This window comes from Oryza sativa, chromosome 4, assembly GCF_034140825.1.
Source record: "Oryza sativa Japonica Group chromosome 4, ASM3414082v1".
Taxonomy (NCBI): domain Eukaryota; kingdom Viridiplantae; phylum Streptophyta; class Magnoliopsida; order Poales; family Poaceae; genus Oryza; species Oryza sativa.
The window spans coordinates 8,060,070-8,075,264 of NC_089038.1; the positions used below are offsets into that span (position 1 = coordinate 8,060,070).

Genomic DNA, 15,195 nt, shown 5'->3' on the forward strand with positions numbered 1-15,195 from the left:
AATCTTTCTTGCGGTAAAGACATTGATTTGTAGAACGCCACTGATTCTAAAACAATTTCATGTACGTCCAAAATATATAAGTAAAACGAAATATGAAAAACACCTTATGCATGTTGTACACGCCTCTGAAATCATCCAACTATGCGTTGTAACCACCTTATACTCGATGTTATATTGTAACCTTCCTCACTGAAATGTCTTCAACACCTCGAAATTCTGAAAAACAATTCTATATTGACATTTGCCAACATGTCAATTTAAGGTTTACACAAACACATGATTTTCTACGTAAAGTGGCACACGGATTAAATAAATAACCAGGAAAATTCATAGTAGTTTGGAGTATGTTTCCTAGAATGATTTACAATAAAAATCGGTTGACAACTTATTTTTCTTAAAACCCATCCAACAACGGGTTAGAGAACCTTCATGCACCAGAATTTTGGCATTATCATCACCAACTTTAAATACAGAAGCAACTTGTCACGTAGACTCTTGACAAGTTCACTTGAGTCGGCATCAATTTTGGGTCATGTTTTAGGATCAATTCTGAACATCAGATCAGAGGTGTACTTTCCAGTTGAAATTCTACAGTAACAGAAGTTGTCTGCACTACACTGGAAACACCATTGCTACTGCTGTAGTGATTTACTACAATTAACTGTAGCACAAGACTCATTTCAGTATTGATGCACCTCTGCAGTAAGGATCAGTTTCCGTTGACACTGCTTCCTCTTTTTTTCCCTCAAAAACGCATGAGAGCATTGCTCCCATTTTTATCAAGGTAATAAGCTGCATATGGTGTCACTTCAGCTAACAAGACCAACCTTTGCAGATCAACCAGTCCAATTAATCAGGAAATGGGCCATGCTAACATTGAGGTCCAAAAAAATCTCATATGACTGCCTGCTACATCATCTCAATGGCTAATGATCATATTGTTCTGCTAACACTACAGATATAAATTAAGTGAAAAGATTCAGGACTGAATTTTACAGCTGCAGAGGGGCACTTGTATGTCTTACCAGCCAGGGTCAGATGCCTCCCAGCTGCCATCCCATGGATAACTGCTAGAAAATAAAATGTACAACTCTGATTCCTTATCCGTTTGTGCTACAAATAGATGTCAAGTCAAAGGAGTAAAATTATAAACACATAACCATGGAAAAATCAGGGGAAAACACAGCAGTCCAACAGGAAAAAAAAAATGAGTTTAACTACAGCCCTCAGAACAAACAATGGCACAAGATATGATGGAAATATAGAGGCAACACATGGTCTTCAGGAGAAGTTAAGTGCAGTTCAACCCAGGGTATAAATGATCCACATATTTCTCATAATATAAAAACTAAACAGGAATAACATAGCTCCTGAAGAAAACGATTTCAGAATTTCAGGCTATCTGAACAGTATAGGATATAGTAAAATCTCATAGATCACCAAAAAATCCAAATAAAGCAATAGCAGATGTTCTCATGGATAGTGGTAATCTTGGACAAAATTGAAGATCATTACAGCATGACTCCAAGCATATATACACAAAGAGACATGCACAGAACACAGAAGATCCAGGATATTATATTCTAACTCAGAACACACATAGTTTGTCTAACTAAAGAAAGCATCAACGGATTAGATAGACACACTAGTGGGAGGTTTCTGATGTCAAAGGGTGGTTCACTGAACTTTACAATCTGCAATCAACTGTAGAACGAAATTGCTAGAATTAATCTCTTCTACATTTGAACATACCTGGCATCAAGTGTGACATGTGCAGTAGTATAGCCCTTCATGGAATCCAAATAGAAAAACACTAAAAAGGGGAAGAGCTTAGACATAGTCAATCAAGAGGACAAGGCCATTGGATTGTGAATGTGATTCATCCATGCAAACAAGATTTGCTATGGTCAGTACTCAGTAAACACTAAACAATATGGAAATAATGTAGGCTAAGCAAGTTGTTAACATTGTGAAGACGTGTGACATCCAAAACCTGAAAAATCATGATGGATTTAAGGCAACAGGAATATATGCTGTACAGATAATCTGACAGCATGCTTTATGAACATTCGAAATACAACATCACCAGTGGCGGATTCACTGTTGGGGCTGGTTGGTGTGCCAGCCCCACCTCTAATCCCTGCTCTTAATTAGTTATTAACAAATCTAATTAGTCATTAGTGAAGAAATTTCCCGAATAGCACAGGCTACCTTAGTTCTTCTACTGCCCAAACTGATAAAACAGAACATCCTCCAAGTATAAATAACAATATATTCACATATATTTGTGAATATTTTAATATAGCCACAAATCAAAATAGAGAGTTTTTTTTTATCATATGCACATTTGGTTTTCATTGGAAAATACTTTAGTTGATATACCTTTATTTGTTTTAATCATACTCCCTCCATCCCTAAATATTTATGCCGTTGACTTTTTTAAATATATTTGACCGTTCGTCTTATTAAAAATTTTAAGTAATTATTAATTCTTTTCCTATCATTTGATTCATTGTTAAATATACTTTTATGTATACATATAGTTTTATATGTTTCACAAAAGTTTTCAATAAGATGAACGGTCAAACATGTTTAAAAAAGTCAACGGCGTCAAATATTTAGGGACGGAGGGAGTATAATATTTTTTACACTAGCACCTCCTCAATTTACACCCTGGATTCGCCACTGAACATCACTGAAACTATAGTCTTATGTTATGTCCAAAGCATTTTGTGGATTCAACAAACATCACATTTGTGAGGCATCTAGTCAAATATTTTTTAAAACTTCAAAATCATGTGCATAGAAAATATGAGTTTTCAGATACTGACAGTTGCTGAAAGGAGAAGCACTCTAATCAAGAATAAATTTAACAATCAGTCTAGCGCTGGCAAGGGGACAAAGAAAACGGAATCCATGCGAGGATAGTAATGGGACTGGGTTCGCCCAGGGAGATGGCTAGAGAGTAGGCAGAATTTTCTGGGAGCAAAGTCATTAAAAAGACTTTGTTAAACGCATTAAATTGATGGACTTCTGATCAAATCACGAATGGCCATGATGTCCTGTATCATCTAGCAATCATATATCAGAAAATTTTAAATTGATGCCTTTAAAGCACAAATTATTTGTTTTGGGGAGACTTGGAGGTAAGGATCCAACTTCAAATATGAGGTGTTTGATCAAATCAAGCGCTAGCTAGGACTACTTGTATCAACGCTCCATGTATAGCCAAACTGATGCTGGTGCTGTTATAATAAAGTATAGATACACATCTAAATTTTGGTCAAAAAATTGGAATATCCATGATGGCATGATGTTCATGTTGCTAATATCCTTTTCTAACTTTGCACAACGATAGAAGAAATGAAAGGTTTTAAGCCATGATAAATAATCAAAGCTGTAGAAGCTTCTGTTCAATGAAGCATCCATGTAACTCAAAATTATTTATCATGGAGCTAATTAGATAGATGCATAGAAGGACAGTAAACAAGACTTAAGAAATGATGACATGTCATTGCCCAATGCCCTAGACAGGTCTATGCACCTTGTTAGCATTTTACTAAACACATGCTTGTATTCATATGGGTACTATAAGTATAAGTATATACATTCATATGGGTACTATAAGATGTAATTTAAGGCATATATGTACATTTTGATAATATATTTAAGAACTCCAAGGCAAGCATTCCATCAAGCAGGTCACAAGCAGTGGCGACGTAAAGCCAGTTCCCGTGTGTTGGCCGGGATGATAATCTATTATTCTATTGTTCATCATGCCTAAAGCACAAGGGATGAAGCAAGCACAAAAGGCTAACATTGTGCTAAGTACTTTACTTATGTTGGTAATTGCAAGAGATGAGTAGCTATTTAATGTGTAGCCATCCTCAATTAGTGCACAGATTACTCATGATGCACCAAAAGTTCAGAAATTCAGAGATTACTCATGATGCACCACAAATTCAAAGATTACTCATGGTGCACTAAAAATTCAGAAATGGTCGTGTGTTTGAGTGCATTTGTGCATACCGGGTCAGTAAGCCAGTGCATCCGGGGCACGAAGCCCACCATGGCAGAGAGCGCACTCTGCCACACGGCGAAGGCAAACCGCAGCGTGGAGCACGGCACGATGAGGTCGTCGTCAACGGAGAAGACGGCGTCGGTGGTGAGCCCCTGGATGGGCCTGAACCTGTTGTTGAGGCTGTCCTCCGCGTTGATCGCGAACCGCACCCGTGAGCAATTGGTGGAGGGAGCAAGGGGGGGCGGGCGCTCACCGTGGCGAGGCGGCGGAGAGGTCAGGGCGGTGGAGGGTGAGGGCGAGGGCGAAGATGGTGGTGATGGCGGCGACGGCGAGCAGGCAGGCGGTGAATCTGCCGGGGGGCGACGTGTGGTGGGTGGCGGAGGGGGAGGTACCCGCAGCGGCCGGAGCCGTACCACCTCCTGTCAGCAAGTTCCAGCCGCGGCGTCGCCCGCGTCTCCCGTCGGCTGTCTCCCCCGCCAAACGCCGCCGTCCTCACGCCACCTGCCGCCGTCGCCCGCTCCGTCAGCTCACCGGTCAGTTCCGGTGATGACGGGCCGGATCCAGCCACGGAAGGGCCAGATCCGGCGGCGGCGGATCCGCAGCCACACGCCGCGAGGCCTTCGCGGCGCGCTGTGCCACCTCCTTGCGCCGGAGACGAGCCGCCGTCGGGGGTTTTGGCCCCGCCGCCGCCATCCCAACGTCTGCGTGGTTTCCGGCGGCGGCGAGGCGGTGAGAGGAGGGGTGGGTGGCGGCGGCCGGGGGCTAGGGTTCGCCCCCGGTCGCCCGCGCGTGGACGACTTCTTCGGTGTTCCCTCATACAAGAAGGTCTCGGTCGTCTTCTTTGCCTGCAGGCGTCGGCGTCAGCCTCCTTGTTCTTCTTCTTCCTCCTCGGGCTCCTCCTTCGCGTCAGGTGCAATGGGGGCGCGGTGGAGAGCGATGGGCGGCGGTGACGATGGTGGGCGCCGGCGCGGCGTTATTTCGCGGTAGGGAGAGGCGCGCGGCACGATGGTGGTGCGGACTGCGGAGGAGGAGCGCGTCGATTCTGTGAAAAATCCGGCGCACGAGTGCACGACGGTGAGGGGGCGAGAGAGCGCGATGAGGAAATGCGTGGGAGATGCGGGAGAAAGAGGAGGGAAGAGCGAGACAGGACGGTGGATGCGGCGTGATTTCGCCATTTCAGGTACGGGGAGGAGAGGAGGGGGAGAGGTGGGGTAATCTGAGGCGTTGGATTGGATGATTTTAAACCATTAGATATGTGATATGATGAATGATGAATGAGTAAAAGGATTTGTTGAACTATAGGGTAGATCCATGATGGCATGATGGCATATGTGTATAACATGACATATGTGTGGGTGCACATGACAATCAAATTCTCAAATTGGCATAGAAGGTTCTCCACTATAAGTTATTTTATGAGACAACTACAAATGATAAAAAAAATACTGAACGTACATAAAAATGATATGATGATAATGAGGTTTATTTTAATCACCGATATCTTCTTATATAGTTTTAATAATCTACTGAAATGCTCACATTTGCTGAAAAAAGGGAATTACTAATGAAAAATAAATTAAAAATATATTAAAGAGCTTTTACAAACACATGGTCGGTGGGTTGTAAATATTCCATCCAGATCAAGCATTTTAAGTGAAATATGGTTTGTGATTTTAAAAAAATGTAACATGCATCTATACTACACAACAGACTTAAATCATAGTATACATTAAGTGTTATCTCCAAACAAGATGGTTAGCGGTCTCAGTGGCAGAGTAAGATGCAGAGCAAGGTTATAGCTCCTTCAAAAAGACTATCTATACAAAAAAGAATCACAAATTTCAGATGTGCATATTCATATTGTCCACTAAATTTTTTGCTTACAACTATGATTCTTCCGTCACCATCGCATTGGAGCAGAAAAGAAAGTGCAGCATATGCCTAAAACCTTGTTGTACTACTTCATCAAAAGTTATTGTTGGTGACTTCGATAATTCAGAGTTCCCATCTTCTCCCCTTCTTGTATTGCATTGCATAATCTCGCATATACTATAGTAGATATGTTCCGTCTTCTTCCATTCTTGTGCCAACTCCTAAATTTTCAACAAACCTTGCTGTAACACTTTGCTCTAGAAGTCCTTCTAAAGACTCATCTTTTTTGTCACTGGGAACCCACAACAGCTCTTTGATTGGCACACTTTTCTATTATCACTTTCTACCTGCATACTTACAACACCCAACTAAGTACCACTTATCAGAACAGCTGGTAATAGCAGTGTACTGTTAGTTTATTAACCAATTATTTTTCTGCAAATGGTAGCACAGTGCTTAAAATACTGAAAATTTAGCATATTGTGTATATAGGATTAATTAGAAGCACATTAGATTTAATAGACAATACTGAAACCTGTAGCAAAAAGGAGTTAATTTGACAAACCCTTTTCTTTTTATGTGCATAAAAGATATCTGTGAAAGACAATTTGTTCTGGTTTGTCCTCTTACTTTATATCAGATTATTACTAATTTGTCTCTGCAATAATATAGTAGCCAGATTTTAGAGATATACAGGCAGGGTGCTGAAATGGCACAAATCTCTAAATAGAGCAATCATATTGTATACACCTGATAAATTTGTCCTCAATATTCTTTACATAAATTTTATTCAGTTTCAGGGACATGTTCAAGTTCAGAGAATCATTAAGAGCTTGTTTTCAGCCGTAAATTCAGATTTCAGACACATCCAAAATGATCTGATTTTATTCTTTTACTTAAAAATTCACTTTGGAAGCATATTTTGTGCTATAAAAATCAATTAAAAGGTTGAAGGACAACGAGCGAGGACAGCTAGCAAACCTCAGCTCAATTGACCCTACTTCATGCATCAACGGCCAAGCAATTAACTCTGTACATGAACCTGCTTGTTCTGATGAGGAGTAGGCTCCATGAAAGCTGAACTTGATGCCCACCTATCTGAGACCTATCCAGCACATGGATGGTATCTTGATCTTCACCAGATGACCTGAAAAAACAATAATACAACCAAAGCAACAAAAGATCAGGACAAATATGTATTAGGTAAAGATGGTTAGCAAAGAAACCATGAAGGATTTATTAACCAGCTGTTCAAGCACAACTTCATACAAAATTGTAATATAAAAAGCATGAACTTCCTAAATACTCTTCTTTGTACCAAGCAGTCCTGAAAGTTCCAAATTGACTGGTCTCTATCTAAGAGATGGAAGGGCAGAGCTTTTTTATGGTTTTCATCTTTTCATAAGATCAGCTAAAAAAGCTCAGTGTTGCATAGATATATAAAGATAACCTAAAGAGATACAAATAATTCTTGGTCATGAGGGCACGAGTCTACCATCATAGGCAGTAGTCCATAGAGATGATCATTTAGATAAATAATTCATTGGAATAAATAAAAATACAAAATCATAAATCAAGCCTGCTCTCCAGGGACAAATAATCTGGTAAATTTATAAGACGTAAAGAAGCATGTGCATTGCACAAACTTATTGTGCCATGCAAACCATATACTTCCTCCGTCCCAAAATGTAGCTACCTAGTACAGGATGTGACATTATCTAGTACTACGAATCTAGACAGCCCCCAAAAATAGGAAGTGCATTTCATATCAACCAAGAAAATAGTTCGCCTATAATAATGACTCAACTCATATATTCTATTTATATACAAATCAAAAAGAGAATTTAAAGAAAAAGTATATATACAACTCATGTACTCTCTAAATTTCTACATCTCTTCTATGACAGGACCTGATAGGTTAGGGGAAAAATGCAACATGCTGGATAAATAATTACATGCTGGATTGAAACCATTTAAAATCAAGCAACTTGTTGATTTTTATCTTATTGCAGCAGCTACATTTTACAACTCGCGAATGGAAAACCTCGAAATCATTAGAAAAACTATTTTTATTGAGAAAATGATTACCTAAACAACCAACAGAAATCAGGAAATGGACCTAATAAAGTGGATACCCAGGCAGAATGTTTCCATTCAAATAAAAAAAGAAATATCTTGTACTTATAGAGCATAAAAAAACCCAACTATTACCGAGCAAGCACCTGAACAGCTCCCCTTCCATCAGTCCCAGCACCTCCTTTGCTCCCCTCCTAGCTTCTGTAAAAAACAATTTTGCCAATCAGAACTGATGTTAGAACAGCAAAAGAAAAAAAAACTGAGAGAAGGTCATGGACCCATCCAAAAATAATAATAATATATGATTTGATGCTTCCAAATGGTTAGCCTTGGATCAATCATAAGGTTGAAACCGTAATGGTATGGTTGAAAGCACAACAATAGGATCAAATTATTTTACCGTATCCCTACGAAATCTGGAAGGGAACGCAAATTAGCTGGTGGACTAACAGAGGTAGATCAGGCTCGCTAACATCTAATAGTTTGCTCTTGCATCGTAGTCAAAATCAAATAGGCACAAGAAAAATAATGAACTGGGATGGAGAAGAATCAAACTTGCCGTAGAGCTCTAGACACCGGACGTCAGGGCCCGGAGAGGATCGGTGTTGGCGTGAAGGCGAGTTGACGTGATGGAGACCGAGCGCGCTACAGAGACTGGCGGGGATAGTTGTCAGGCGGCACGGCGGCGATTTGATGAAGTCCCGATGGAGAGCGGTCGGCGATGGGATCGGCGACCACTTGATGCGGTGCACCGGCGACCGGCAGAGATGGCGCGAGGCGGCGAGACGGCGCTAGGGCGAGTTGGCGCGATGGGCAGAGGGGCCAGATAGGGTGGCGATGAATGCGCGAGGGCGAGCATCGGGTCGGCGGCGGTGTCGATCTGTGCAACGGCGAGGGCGAGCGTGGACTGGCGGCTGCTGGGGATAGGCGGCGACCTGGCGGAGGTGAATCGGCGACGGCGCGACGGCAGGGGAGAGATGAGGGCGTCCTGTGTCGGGGCGATGGAGAGCGTGGCGAGCCGGCGCCCTTGACGATGGAGGATTGAAGGCCTCGGTGGCGGCGGCGGCGCACTTGACGACGGAGCGGGAGGGGAGAGAGAGGCGCGGATGCGGTATGGGAGGGAGGTGCGGGGGAGTCGCGGCGAATGCGGAAGAGAGGGAGATGCGGGAGAGGATGCGCGGTCGCGCCGATGCGGCGTCGATTGCGGCAGAGAGAGACGGGGGTGCGGGAGAGGAGGAGGAGCGACACGCGCGCATCTGGGACGTCTGATCTAACTCATCAGACGATTTTACACCATTGGATGTGTGATATGATGAATGATGAATGAGTAAAACCATTTGTTCAACTATAGGGTGTACTCACAAACTAGAGGTAAGGAAATTGTTTTTATTCTAAATTCCAGCACATGCAAAAAAACAGGAAAAATAATATCTTCTAATATCAATCAATCAAGGAAAATAGGAAAAAAAGAGAGAAGAAACTGCTTTTACCTTCAATTGAGGTATGAACCAAGGATGTCTACTGGAAACAACAGGATATGGGCACAGGAGAGCTCTGATCGGCGGGGTTACGCATGGCAATCTGCTAAACTTGTTCAAATTAGCGAAATTTCTGAGAATTGAAAAGAAGCTAAGACATCTATTTTCAGTTATTTACTTAGAGGGTAGAGAAGGGCAATGCAAATAAAAAACTATATGTGCCTAAAACATTTCATCCCAAAATACACCACTGAATCTTGTCTAGTAATTTGTTTTCTCATCCTTCTCCAATTCATGGCATTACTAAATGAAGTTTATCTTCCAAAAAAAATATTGATCAGTGGTTAATTGGGTTAGCTTGTTAACATGAAATCAACAATAAAATGATATGATTGGGCCAGCCCTACTATTGAAACCAAGAATAAAATGATATGATTGGTGAAATGGTCTATTTCCTATGACATTTCTCAATAATACTAATCTACAATTTGGCTGCCATTCCATGAAAGATTGGAAGTGAGAAAGCACCTGGAAAGAGAAAAACCAAATCATGCGAACTCTTAGTTCCAAAAATGCATGGTTGTACCTTTCTGATAGTGTTTTTATTTTCTGGCAGGGCTCTTAATAGGATTTGAACAATTGAAAATGGCCATGCGTGTGCAACAGGAAATGTAAATTCAGTATGAACCCCACAATAGATACAAAGGAAGAATCTGTACAGCAACACTTCTGAACATTTTTGAAGATACAAACAAAAATATAAATTCAGTACGAACCCAATAATAGATCATAGGTTAGCTCTTGCAAAGTACAAGTACAAAGAAAATCAAAGGAACAAAGATCCCTCTTGGAATTCAGAAGATCTACTCCAATATTCAGAATGACCAATAATAATTCAAACAGTAGATCTCAGAATCAGCTTTTGTACAATACATAATATCATTAGGTTTCAATAATAAATTATCAGAAGAACATTTTTTTTCAAACTAAACAGTAGACCACCATATTTTTATCCTAACTGAACAGTAGACCACAATATTTCCATTTCATCTTTCCCCGGGACAGCACATGCTTTCTCTGATACGGCATGAAAAGAAGAGGACTAATGGTAAAATCTAAAATTTGCACTGGAAAATAGAAGTGAATTTGACAATTGGCATCACACGGAAACACTTTATTCAATCATCCAGATCCATTTCACCCCAAATCCAATCATTTTACTTTTCTATCAACCAACAAAACGGTCGCAGTGCACGGCTTCATATGGCACAACTACATTATCTAGAAACATCATAACTCAAGGAAACGTCTATCACCTTGAGAAGAGGTTGACGGTGCTGCATAAATCAAAATATACATGTCACATTTCAGTTAAAAAAAGTGTTCTTTCAGTCCAAGTTGCATAAACACAAAGTCAGGAATTGTAGGATTTTGTAGGTACAGTTTAATGTTTCTTAAAGATGAACTTACATTCATCTACTCAAATCGTAGGTAAAATCTGACCCCGACGCAAGCACAATTCACATGCTATCTTGCGTGCAAAATGGAAACCTTGGCATGGTAGTGCTCACATGCTGTTGACATCAATAGGAGGAATAGAGAGCAGGAGATAGAGTAGGTAGTGTTTTACCTGTTTAGTAAATAGTCTTAGGGAGGTGAGTGCGCCATGGACGAGGTTGCCGGTGGTGTAGTCTGTGCCACGTGAAGGATTATCCCGTGCCAGGGCAAGGCACAGAGTATCTTGGCAACAGATGCAGTTTCAGAGTCTTGACGGCAAATGCAGTTACAAATCGCGGATCAACAGATGCAGTTTATATAGTCACCTTGATATGCCTTAGGAGATCTTTCTTCAAAGCCTAAATCCCAGTGACGCTGACCTATTTTTAACATTTACCTCATGAGGAAAACAGGAATCCACAAATCAATGCATACATAAAGCGAAAGTCAAGACCAAGGACAACACTTTAGGTTTTACATCAACTTATTAACTCGCAAATAACTACAAAAGGTGCATGCATGCATGTAGATTTTACTCTAATCTAGATACCAAAGTGTTGCATCTGCATTTTCTGTCTTAAAATGCTTTCTTTTTCGCTGAAATAGTAGCCACTGATGCAATACAAGGATCATAGTGGCTCCCTGGTTCTCACTTCCTAGTGGGGCCCTGCATTTCAACAACGTCATGTCCTAACTCCTGATCTTAACAATTGTCTAAACCATCTTATCTTGACTGCTGGGATCTTACATTGTGACACAAAAGAGAGATATCATTATATTTTCTTTAAATAGCAAATATGGGGTAAATAAATGAATAAAGTTCAGAAGTGACACTGCCATGGCACAACCCACAGCAGACGGTCGCCCGCTCGAGGGCCGCCTCGCACTCCATGACGAGGAACCACTACTACGGAAATCAGTATAGGTGCCGGTTAGGAACCGGCTATAGATGACGGTTTCCCCGCCGGCACCAATTGGTGGGCACCTATGCCGGTTTTAGAATCGGCACCTACAGAGATTATAGATGCCGGTTATTACCCCCAACCGGCATCTATGGGTTAGGGATTTTTTTTTTAAAAAAAAGCGTCTCCAAGGAATATAGGAACTGAAGCATCCCGGTGATCTCACCACAATCAGAAGCAAAAACTTACTCCAAGGAAGCAGAAACTTGTACCATCTCACAACAATCTCGAACCCAACCATACATACGAAGTAGAAACATACCACTAATCATCAATCTGATGAGCTGCTGCTCCTCATGAACATCCCGCGCTTACGAGACGAAGCCCTCCTCGCCTACCAGGGAACCCCACCTCCAGATCGATCGACAGGGCGTCTAGACGTCTGTCGCTAGCGGCACGCACCCTGAATGAAAAGAAACCAAATCAGAGAAAAATGAATCCGCACCTCCGCCGCTAGCAGCACAAACCATGAACGAACAAAAACCAAATCAGAAAAAAAAAAGAAGAAATCCCTTGATCATAAGGGTGCACGCACCTTCGTCCCTGGAAGCACACCTCCACCAATTCGCCTCGCCCATGCATCAATCGATCAGCCTCGCCCTGAGCGAATCCCACGAGTCAAGAGATGCGGCAGAGGAGGGATTGCTACGAGGAAAATAGGAGTACCTTCGATTCGACTCGAACTGAGACGGAGGGCAGAGGCGGGAGGGGCTCGTCGCTGGCCGTGCGTGGGCGTGCATGACGCGGGAAATTTAACTATTTGCCACTCTTGTGACATGGCAATTAACGATTTGCCTCACCCTGTCAATGACATGTGGGCCCTCATGTGTCTATGACATGTGGGCCTAGTGGCAAATCGTTAAGCAACATCCGTAAGAGTGGCAAATAGTTAAAAGCCCCGCGTGACGCGAGGAGGCCGCACAGATGGGAGGAGAGGAGTCCGTCGAACACCTCGCCCGCGAAGGGAGAAGGGAATGGGGCCGCCTCGCCGGCGACGAGCGCGAGGGGAGGAGGCCGGAAGGGGAGGGGAGCCGGAGGGGGAGGAGGAGGGGAGGGCGGTGACGGAGGAGGCGAGGGGGAGGGAGCCGGAGGGGAGGGGAGGGTGCGGCGGAGGAGACGAGGGGCGAAGCGAGGAAGAGTGGAGGTGCGGCCTGGCGGTGATCTGACGACGGGAGGAGCCAGAATGGGCGGCGTGGCTTCGGCGGCGGTGGCGACCTGGCGACGGGAGGAACGAGAATGGCGAGTTTTTTTTTCCGGGATAATCGCGAGATTTAGGGCGACCGTGGGGACGGGAGTTGCGGGGAGAGGAGCGCATGGGTGGGTGCGGGAGGGAGGAGAGGGATCTGGTTCGTTGGATTCCGCGCGCGACGGGAAGACGACGGAGGACAGGCTCGCCCTTAACGGGCGTTTACCCCATCGCCAGCTACCGGCGAGGCGTTCCTCCTCGCAGGCGGATTATTTTCCTCCCGCAGGCACAGACCGGCGACGTGGAGGCGAGGGATTCGGGTGGAGGGCGCGGTGGGAGGGGAGGCGGCGCTCGATCGTGACGCGGAGGGGAGGGATGCGGAGGAGGTGCGGCGAATGCGGAAGAGAGGGAGATGCGGGAGAGGATGCGCGATCGCGCCGATGCGGAGGAGGCGCGGCGATTGCGTCGATTGCGGCAGAGAGAGAGAGAGAGGGGGGTGTGCGGGAGAGGATGAGGAGCGACACGCGCGCATCTGGGACGTCCGATCTTAACTCATCAGATGATTTTTGCACCGTTAGATGTGTGATATGATGAATGATGAATGAGTAAAACCATTTGTTCAACTATAGGGTAGCTTTAAATGGTTTTACTCATTCATTATGCTTTAAATGGTTTTACTCATTCATCATTCATCATTCATCATGTCACACATCCAACGATCCAAATCCATCATATCCTATAGTTGTCAAATTAATGAGTAATGAGTAAAACTAAGATATAATGAGTAAAACTAAGATATATAATAAATTAACTATAAATTAGATATAATATGCCCGTGCTAACGCTACGTGTATGTTTAGTAATAGAAATCATGACACATGGTTTGGTATCAAGTATCTAATATGATAAATTTAATATTTAGGAAAAAAGAACTACGGAGAGAGTTTTTATATTGTTGCTAATTATATAGCCTCCAAAATATAAAATCACAACTTTTGTATCTTAGGAATACAAACAAAACATATTGCCTACAAATAATACAAACCAAACTTCATTTTACAAGGAGAAGTGTTTTGATTATTTTATAAATTATATTAATCACCGAGACAAATTTCACCTAAATGGAAGGATATAATCATACAGAAATGACCTTCCAAAGTTTGAGGAGTCATTGTCTAGCTCAAGTATAATCATAAGTAACAAGAACCCTATCTGAACCAATCCACGTGCCTTCGCAAAGCATGTTAGATAGTGCAAAAGCATTTTTTGTCATTCTGCATAATAAATTGAAATTTGTCATTTATGAATTAGTTTATAGAACATGCTGTAAATTTGAACCGCAAATGTATAGAGTATAAGGATATACCAACTATCCTGAATTCTTTCAAGTGCATGCAATCCTATAATAAACCAGATATTAAGAGAGTTAGTATTTCATCAAGTATTTGCTACTATGATTATCTTTTAAAAAATAAATTGTTATAAAATGGCAGCAAACCTTTAGCAGTACTACTTCATGCTTTGTAAAATTAGAATATACTTGAATCAATTCAGATGCTTCAATGGCTGATGAATTTTTCATGCAAAATTCTACTTACTTTCGGTTATGAAGAATATAGATAGCACTTACCATCACCAACTGGCTTGCCATCCCATTTGACAATGGGCAGAAAAGGATCTGACTGCTGCATCCCAGCACACTTCCTTGCTCGCTGGTCATATTAAACACACCGGCATCCACCATCCTGGGCACCGGTGCTGCAGCCACTTAGCCATTTACCTAGTCACCCACAGCGTTGAACGCCAGCACCACCAGATCACCATCGCCCGTGTCGAACACCACGTTCATCATCGGTCCCTCGTCCATATCCCTGGCCTCGATGAACCACACCAACACGCACACACCGTGGACCTCTACCAAATGTGATTCTACCTGACCAAATCAAGAACCCACTTCGAGTCTAAATTCAGTACCAACAAGCTCATGCAGTTGTATGGCATCCACAAATGATTGGCTCCCTTCCATCGATGTCAACACGGTTGTTCCCCTCCTAGCTTCTGTAAAAAAGATAAGAACCAATGTTGAAATTCAATCATCAGAAC

The 15,195-nt window shown here is 42.6% G+C and overlaps 3 long non-coding RNA genes across 5 annotated transcripts; all 3 read right to left on the minus strand.

Moving 5' to 3' along the window:
- Positions 1-294: 294 nt before the first annotated feature.
- Positions 295-2,372, minus strand: LOC136356356 (uncharacterized). The gene is made up of 3 exons (XR_010741093.1): positions 1,753-2,372; positions 1,026-1,113; positions 295-952 (listed from the first exon to the last, which is right to left on the minus strand). It is a non-coding gene; the product is annotated as an uncharacterized lncRNA (long non-coding RNA).
- A 3,358-nt stretch (positions 2,373-5,730) lies between these two features.
- LOC9270674 (uncharacterized) lies at positions 5,731-9,177 on the minus strand. 2 transcript variants are annotated; one of them, XR_003241857.2, is made up of 4 exons: positions 8,529-9,177; positions 8,105-8,170; positions 6,875-7,040; positions 5,731-6,240 (listed from the first exon to the last, which is right to left on the minus strand). It is a non-coding gene; the product is annotated as an uncharacterized lncRNA (long non-coding RNA). The 2 variants fall into 2 exon arrangements; XR_001545074.3 differs by lacking the exon at positions 5,731-6,240 and having other exon boundaries at positions 6,759-7,040.
- A 300-nt stretch (positions 9,178-9,477) lies between these two features.
- Positions 9,478-13,575, minus strand: LOC107280687 (uncharacterized). Of its 2 annotated transcripts, none has more exons than XR_001545244.3 (6): positions 12,573-13,574; positions 12,442-12,506; positions 12,169-12,309; positions 11,271-11,324; positions 11,078-11,187; positions 9,478-9,550 (listed from the first exon to the last, which is right to left on the minus strand). It is a non-coding gene; the product is annotated as an uncharacterized lncRNA (long non-coding RNA). The 2 variants fall into 2 exon arrangements; XR_001545245.3 differs by lacking the exon at positions 9,478-9,550 and adding an exon at positions 10,599-10,784 and having other exon boundaries at positions 12,573-13,575.
- Positions 13,576-15,195: the final 1,620 nt, after the last annotated feature.